Source organism: Rousettus aegyptiacus, unplaced genomic scaffold, assembly GCF_014176215.1.
Source record: "Rousettus aegyptiacus isolate mRouAeg1 unplaced genomic scaffold, mRouAeg1.p scaffold_m13_p_8, whole genome shotgun sequence".
NCBI classification, from domain to species: Eukaryota; Metazoa; Chordata; class Mammalia; order Chiroptera; family Pteropodidae; genus Rousettus; species Rousettus aegyptiacus.
In genome coordinates this window covers 94705083-94712440 of record NW_023416311.1, presented here as the reverse complement: position 1 = coordinate 94712440, position 7358 = coordinate 94705083, and the positions used below count along the sequence as shown (strand labels likewise).

General features: G+C 51.8%; 1 protein-coding gene across 1 annotated transcript in view; it reads left to right on the top strand.

The window, feature by feature from the left end:
• Positions 1 to 814: 814 nt before the first annotated feature.
• PDZD2 (PDZ domain containing 2) overlaps positions 815 to 7358 on the top strand; it is a 311190-nt gene continuing 304646 nt past the window's right edge. The window contains exon 1 of the mRNA XM_016138284.2: positions 815 to 888. The gene's annotated coding sequence lies outside the window, so the exon portion shown is untranslated. The remainder of the gene's footprint in view (positions 889 to 7358) is intronic.

The window sequence follows — 7358 nt, the reverse complement described above, 5'->3', positions numbered from 1 at the left end:
ACTTGGCCTCTGAGGATTTCCCTCAGGGGCTTAATTGGGGGTGGGGGTTAAGCAGCTCTCAGGTACGTAGAGGTTCCCTCGAAATTCTCATACCAGTGTTAAATATACTTTGGCATCCCAAGGATCAGAGGACAAGGGTAGGTTGGGGTGGGCGGTTGGGGTGGGCGGTTAGTCCTTTCTTTGGCCTCCGCCCATTCTTTTGTAAAGCAATTGACAATTTTCTCGATGCTATCTATGTAAAGTGCTATGCAAAGGCAACTTCAAGTCCCCTAGCTCTCTCTCCTCTACATAGATGGCGCCCAAAGCCACACCAGCTGGAAATTCCGAACTGCCATCTCCCTGGATCCTTTCCTCTCAAGACACTAGGGTTTGTGAAGCCAGCCACTAGGACTCGGGGTTTACCCTGAGGGACGCTCTGCCAGCGGTGTGCCTCGCTCGGGGGAATTCCCGCCCACCTTGTCATTTCTGCAGGGGAATCCCCGCCCCCCGTCCCTGTCACTCCGGGAAGGGAGTTCCCGCCCCTCGCATCTACCAGTGGGAGGGAATCCCCGCCCATCCTGGAGGTTTGGTGGATCCTCGGCGCGGCGCAGCTGGGAGAGCCTGCAGCCGGGAGCGGACCCCGGCGCCGGTGCGTGCGGGCCCGGAGCAGGGAGACGCGGCGGGGAGGCGCCTGCTGGAGCCCGCCAGGCCGCGGGCGCCGGGGAACGCGCCTCCCGCGACCGCGGGGGGACCGCGGCGCTGCAGCGCGGGGCAGGCGCAGCGGCGGCAGTGGCGGTGGCAGCGGCAGCGGCGACAGCGGCGGCAGAGGCGGCGGCGCGAGTCCCGCCGGGCGGCGCCTGGGTCCGAACGCTCGAGAAGCAGCTGCAGCTTCGGACGAGCTGCGCGCAGGTGAAATGACCATCCGACTGCGGCTCGGACGTGGGGGCTTTGCATGGGGTGGGGTGGCACCCCCGAGACCGCGTGCGCCGGGGAAAGTTTAGTGACGAATTCTGGTGCGGGGATCCCAGCCGCGGCGAGGCGCCGAGTGGGGGGGACCCACGCCGGGTCCCACGTCGCGCCGCGCGAACTCCCGCTGCGTCCCGCCGGGGCGGGGAGGACGCGGCCGCGGGAGGAGGGCCGGACGCAGCGGGCCAGCGACAGCGGGACAATCCGAGACGCACTGTTGGGCACACAGGACGGGGACGGGAGCCCCTGCGCCCCGGCTCCCCACCCCCGGGCGGCCGCCTGGTCCTATCTCCGGGGCGGAGGCACTCAGGTGCGGCGGCTCTAGGTGCTGCCTTGGGGTTGGTCTCCCGCGCTTCCTCGTCCCCCGCCCTCCCTTGCCTGGGGGAAGACACGCGCGGGGCGAGGGAGTGGAGGGGGCACACAGACATCAAGGGCATCTTTGGGGCGGTTTCTGGCATCTGCCAGGGAGATGGGGAACGTACAGACAGGGAAATCCTGCTCCCCGTCTTCCCTGCTCTCTCGGGTCTGTATTGATATTTTAGGTCTCTGGTCTGCTTGTCTTCCCGCAGTGCTGAATTGAGTAGTGCTTGGGTGTAGGGCCCCTCGGTGGAGTTTCCCAGAAGCCTGATTGATCTCAGCAGCCCTGATCTATGCGGAGACCTTGATAAGGGACACTGGAGTGTGGAGGGCAAGCTCCGGCAGGGACTGGTCGCCGAGACTGGGATAGCGCGGGCCGGAGGGCGTTCGGGAGCCGCAGACCTGCGCTGGGGCTGGAGGTGGAGTGTTGCGGGCAGGAAGGAGCTGCGTCTGCCCCTTGCAGCTGGCCGGCCTCCTGCCTCCCACAGAGGTAGTATTCCTCGGGTCGATGTGTTTCCTCGAGGAATCCAAATGAAGCTGCTGGGGGTGGTCGCTGAATGGCTGCAGAAAGTGATGCTCTGGATCTGCGTTGATAAAGAGCTCCCTGGACCTTCAGAGCCACTGGTCCTTCCCCAGTGAGGTTTCTACACTCAATCTGCCTTGTACTTGGGTTCTAGGGTCCTGGCATTTCTTCGAGGTCAGATTTTCTGATCTGAGACTTCCAGGTAGGGGTCAAGTTGGCACAGGTTGGGAGGTTTGGTAGGGTAGGGCTGCATATGGGAGCAGAATAGAATGTCTCAGAACATGCTCCTGGCTTTAGGTGGTGGTTCCAGCTTCATCAATTCCTTCTTCCATTAGAATGAACCAAGAACTGCTCCACTAATAACCACGTAATGGCGTGAGTGTGTGTAAGGTGAGGGAGATGGGGAGATGTAGGAGTTAGGGAATGGCAGGTGCCGGGAAAGGAAGAATCAGTACCTTGTGAAGTATATAAATGCACCTCCCTTGACATAGTTAATATGCTCCTGGAAAAATATTGAATTATACTTTAAATCTCTATCATTGAAATTGATTTTGCATGCACTTAAGGCAGTTTACTGTGTAAGAAAAACTTGTGATAATTCCTCTATTCATTTCAGCCAATTTATTTTTGGAGCACCTGCGGTTTACTGCGTACAGGGGCTTTGCGGTTCCTGGGGACACACATAGATGAAAAAGGCTCCCTCTGTGTTGTCAGAGTTTCAATGTATCAGGAGAAGTGAGATAAGTGTACCAAGAGCTCCCATCCAAACCAGTGCACGCGTGCCATGTAATAAGCACCCTATAAATGCTGGATGAATAAATGATCAAATTAATAAAGCACCTGAAGAGTGGTCCAAATAAAACATTTTAGGAGTAGGGAGGAGAAAGAATCACTTTTGACTGAGGAGATCTGAAAGGCTTCGTGGGGGAGAACCTAGGTAGAACAGGTGTGTGCTGAGAGGTTGATCCTAAGGTAGGTTGTGGTCCTTAGGAGAACAGTGGAAGAAGAGGCTGAGCTAAGGACTTGAAGGAACTGAGTTCTGAAGCTGAGAGAAAACCATTTGAGATTTTTGAGCAAGGGACTTTCATGATCAGCTATGTGCTTTAGGGAAATTCATCTGATCTCTTGCAGAAAGAATTGAGATGTGGCGAGATGAGAGGTGAGGAGCATCGTGAGGAGGTGGTCGTTATAAACTGGAGGATGGAGGTCTGAGCGAATGGGTGGCAGCGGGCTAGGCTAGGAAGGAAGGACGCGTCCACCAAAATGGACTCGAAGTATGGGTGCTGTTCGGATTTGGAGCGAAGAAGAAACGAAGGTCACATGCAGGTTAGGAACATGGATACAGTCGACTAAAATAGGGAGTTTGGCGTTTTAACATTCCATGAACCAGAAACCCAGAGAAATCCTTTCAGACTTCTCATTCATTTCCACATCTGATCGCTCACTAAGGTCTGTTGCCTCCCTTTGCTTGTAAAACCTATTAGTAGTCCCCAAGACCTCCTGTGGGATAAATTCTAAATCCTGTGTGCCTCCTCAAACTTCTTCCCTGCCGTGTCCCCCAAACACACACACTCCCTCTCAAGCTCTAGACCTCCTGACCTGTCTTACACTCTGCCTCTACAATGCTTTTCCCCTGGGGAGAGGGGGCAGTGGGATGAGGGCGAGGTCCTCAGAGTACCCTTTCTCCCACTTCTTATTCCTCAAGATCCAGCTCAAGGGCCTCCTCCCTTCTGATTCTCTGCCTCTCTCTCCCGAGAGACTTGAGCAGTTCTACCTTTGGACCTCACTCTACAGAATCCGTTTGCACACACCTCATACTGCCCTCCTCCTGTTTCTTTAAGATCTTATCTTATTCATGATAAGACTTCCTCCAGTCACCCACCAACTTTCTCAGGTTAGACAGGGAGAGAAACAGAAGCTCGAGACCCTGCCCCACGGACACACACACACACACGCACACACGCACACTCCCACCGCCTTCCTGGCTGATTGTACTCGAGGGTGTAGTTCCAACCCCGCCTTAGAAGTTTGAGGCCTGCTGAGCTGGACAAGATAACACAGCTGTGGGAGCTCCCTCGGCATAGATCGTGCGGGTCTACGTGACTCAGGTGAGGGTGAGAGGAGGGTGTCTCTCTTGGAAAGTAGCCTCAGGTCCCTCTTACTGCACCGACCACATAGGGGAACATCCCAAAGAAGACAAACCCACAAAAAGTCGGGACCAAACCCAAAGAAGCTGGATCTATTTAACGGGGTAGACTTGGAGACTTGAGAGTTTTTAACGCTTCCTTCTGCCCTCAGGTGTTTCCACAGAACCAAGTAGAATGTTAGGCAGCGAGCCCCTTAGGGAGGCAGGTAGACAGGTGCAGGCAGGAATGTCTGGGAAGGGCCAGCATCCCAAGGGGATGATGGGAAAAGGCCATTAACAGAGACCGAAGACAAGATGGTCAGGTTACAACAGACAAAGGAGAGAGTGATGCCAAGATAGTGGAAATGGGAACAGCCACTGGATCCAGAAGCGTGCCAGTTAAAAATAATTGGAGAGTAGTCGGAGGAGGTGGTAGTGTTGTGGGAAGGTTTATTCAGGAGAGCCCCAATTTTCCCTTCCAGGTAAGTGTGGTAAACAAAAGAGAAGTGGGGAGGCCAGATAAGGAGCGGGGCATTTGGGAGAGGAGAGGTCAGGGCAGATGCAAGGGGAGAAAAGCTGGCATCTGCCTTCCCTGGAAACAGGAGAGAAGCAGAGGTTGGAAGCAGAGGCTGGGCGAGGCCCCGGAGGAAGCCTGCAATGCAGCAGAGGGAAGAATTAGTCTTGGTAAAACAGGAGGGGTGCTCGCTGAGATTGAGAGGGCACTCACGAGGCCGGGGGCTGAGGGAGCAGGCGGAAGTGCTGCTGCCAGCCAGGGGAGGGGGCGTTTGGCACCAGCTGAGGCAACCAAGAGGGAAGGGAAGGATTCTGGAATAGGGGTCAGAGACTTGGGCTGCAATCCTAGCAGTACAGAGAACTTCTGGTTGGCCTGATCATTCAGAATTTTGGAGCCTCAGTTTCTTCGTGTGCAAAATTGGTACAACAGCTATTTCACTGGCTTGTCCTTAGGAGGAATAAGAGGAAGTACTTACTGAGGTATGTGTGCAAACCCCTCCATGACAGCGTCTGGTATGTAGTGGGTCCTTCTGATACTGTTGAGAAACGAATAAGCCTCTTGCTACAGTCAGTGAGAGCCCAGTTGAATGTAGAAGGAAGGACTTTTTAGTGGCCCTAACTGCAGCTTTCTTCCACCTTTAGATGAAGGGCTCTGGATTGCTCAGAGCAGCCTCAGCTCCCTGTTCCCCTTTAATGAATCTTTTAGGCTGTCTGCATTTTTAACGTTGAACGATTTGAGTGGACACATCTGCTTTTCACTTCTCTCTTATGCAAAGGTCAAGTTGCCAGGGCTAAATGCTGAGATTCTGCCTACTCTCCCTTCTCCTCACTGGTTTTAGAAGGGGGTGATGGCATTCACCCTTGCTAATGCCTGCACTTGAGGTAACTGAGGCCCAAAAAAGTGGAGAACGTGCCCCATTCCAGTGCAACTGGAACTAAAGCCACAATCTACAGTTGCTTGATCTGGAGAACTATTGTCTTTTAATGGCGATTATGCAAAATGCAGGTGAATGAGGAAGAATTAAAAATTTGTGTACCCCGTTGGTTTTATTAATGAATCTGTGATTAAACTTAGATTAGATAAATATTCTCACTTATTAGTGAAGAGGGGAGGAAAAAGAGCACTTATCTTGATTTAGTACACAATAGATGTATGCCACATGAAATGCTATCGCGGGGAAAATGTGCAGAATGTTTTTTTAAGGAAAGGGAGATATACAAGTATGTTCTCAAATTATTCTTGATTTATTTTCCACCTGGATGTCCTATGTCTAGGTTATATAGTCCTTTGGGTTTAGGCATAGGCTGCAAATGAAATGATATAGGATATGAAAATTCTTAATTCTTGATTTTATAATAGCTGCATTCTCGAAGTGAAAAAAGGACAGACTCGAGAAAGCATATATTTCCCGTGGGTTCTGCAGTTCTGGGGAGGAGGAGGATTGGAAGCCAGGTAGGTCGGCTGCTTCAGCCAGGTAGGTAGGTTGCCTGTGATCTAAAGAGCTCTGCATTCTCGAGAAAACACTAGGAGCATTTACAGTTTGAAAATTCAATCGTTGAAGAGGCCCTTTGTGGTTTGATAAGGCGGCTTTGCTGAGAGATGGCTTGTTAAGGCACTAAGTGCGAAGAAGATACGTTTGTCTTTTTAGTCACCCCAGCTCCGGGAAGAGGTCCGCCCCTGGCTGTGGCCTCCTGCTGATGCCAATAGCATGTTCTCCACCCCCCAATCTCAGTGGGGCTGGGAAACAATCCCCATTCTGAGTACTCCTGGTTACTTGATGCATGCATTACTTACGTGAACACATTGAGCGAACAGAAAATCGGAAACTTAAGAACTAACTCTCTTTATGAAACCAGGTAGTATTGAACCATCTGGCTGATGAAGTTATTCTTAGATTATTTGTGTTTAAGTTTTAAAGTGTTTCTGTGTCTCAGAAAGCACTCTAGGACACATGAAGAGGTTTTGGAGAAGTGAGGCTTGGGAGACTGACTTTACAACAGAGGACTAATTTCGCACACACTATTGTCACAAGCTTTAGATGAAATCATGGCCAGGAGATAGGGGAAGTTTTGTTGCCTGAAGCAACCTGAAATCCCTAGCTATCCATGTGAGGGTAAAAAAAATTGCAAACTCTTAAGAATTTGCAGGGAGCATGACCCAATCCCTTGTCTTCAGATTGAAGTAATTTTAGTTCATTCCAGATAGGACCTGTGGTGTCTGAGGAGGGGCTTCCATGGGATATGTGACCCTTAACAGAATGATTTCCCAGACTGGGGCTTTTGAGGTTTTTGGCAGGCGTGAAAATGGATTTGACCTGAGCCACTCATGGATGGTCTCCTTTTTATCAACACCTGGACACACCTCTAGTATCTGACTTTGCATGCACTAGACTTTAATTAATTCTGCTAACTCAACCCAGTCTTCTGAGTTAAAATACACACACCCTGTTGTCCTGTCCTCTGAAGAGTGATCACTGAGCTTTGCTAAAAATAAAGACACACTGATACAATGCAGAATAGGATTCCTGCCCTGAGCAGGGGCCATAGTACTGCTATGGGAATCCAGGGTCAGCTCCCTGGCTGAGACTTGCCTGCAGCTGTGCTGGGAGGAAAGTGAGAGAGGTAATTTTGAATCATGGTGGACTCAGTAGAGGGCGGGGGGACTAGGCAGCCCCTGGCATCCAGCAGAAGGCGGTGGGGAGGAGAGCTTTGCTTTCCTGAGGCCCCGCCTGGCTACTGTCACTCCCAACAAGATCTTACCATACCTAGGGAAGCAGAATAAACACCAATTCTCTTGTTCCCTTCACCAAAGGCCAGCACTTTGCAGATGCCGGTCTAACGGCAACCTGCTTGTCCTGCTTACACTGGTAGTACCGTAATTCTGATTTCCACAAG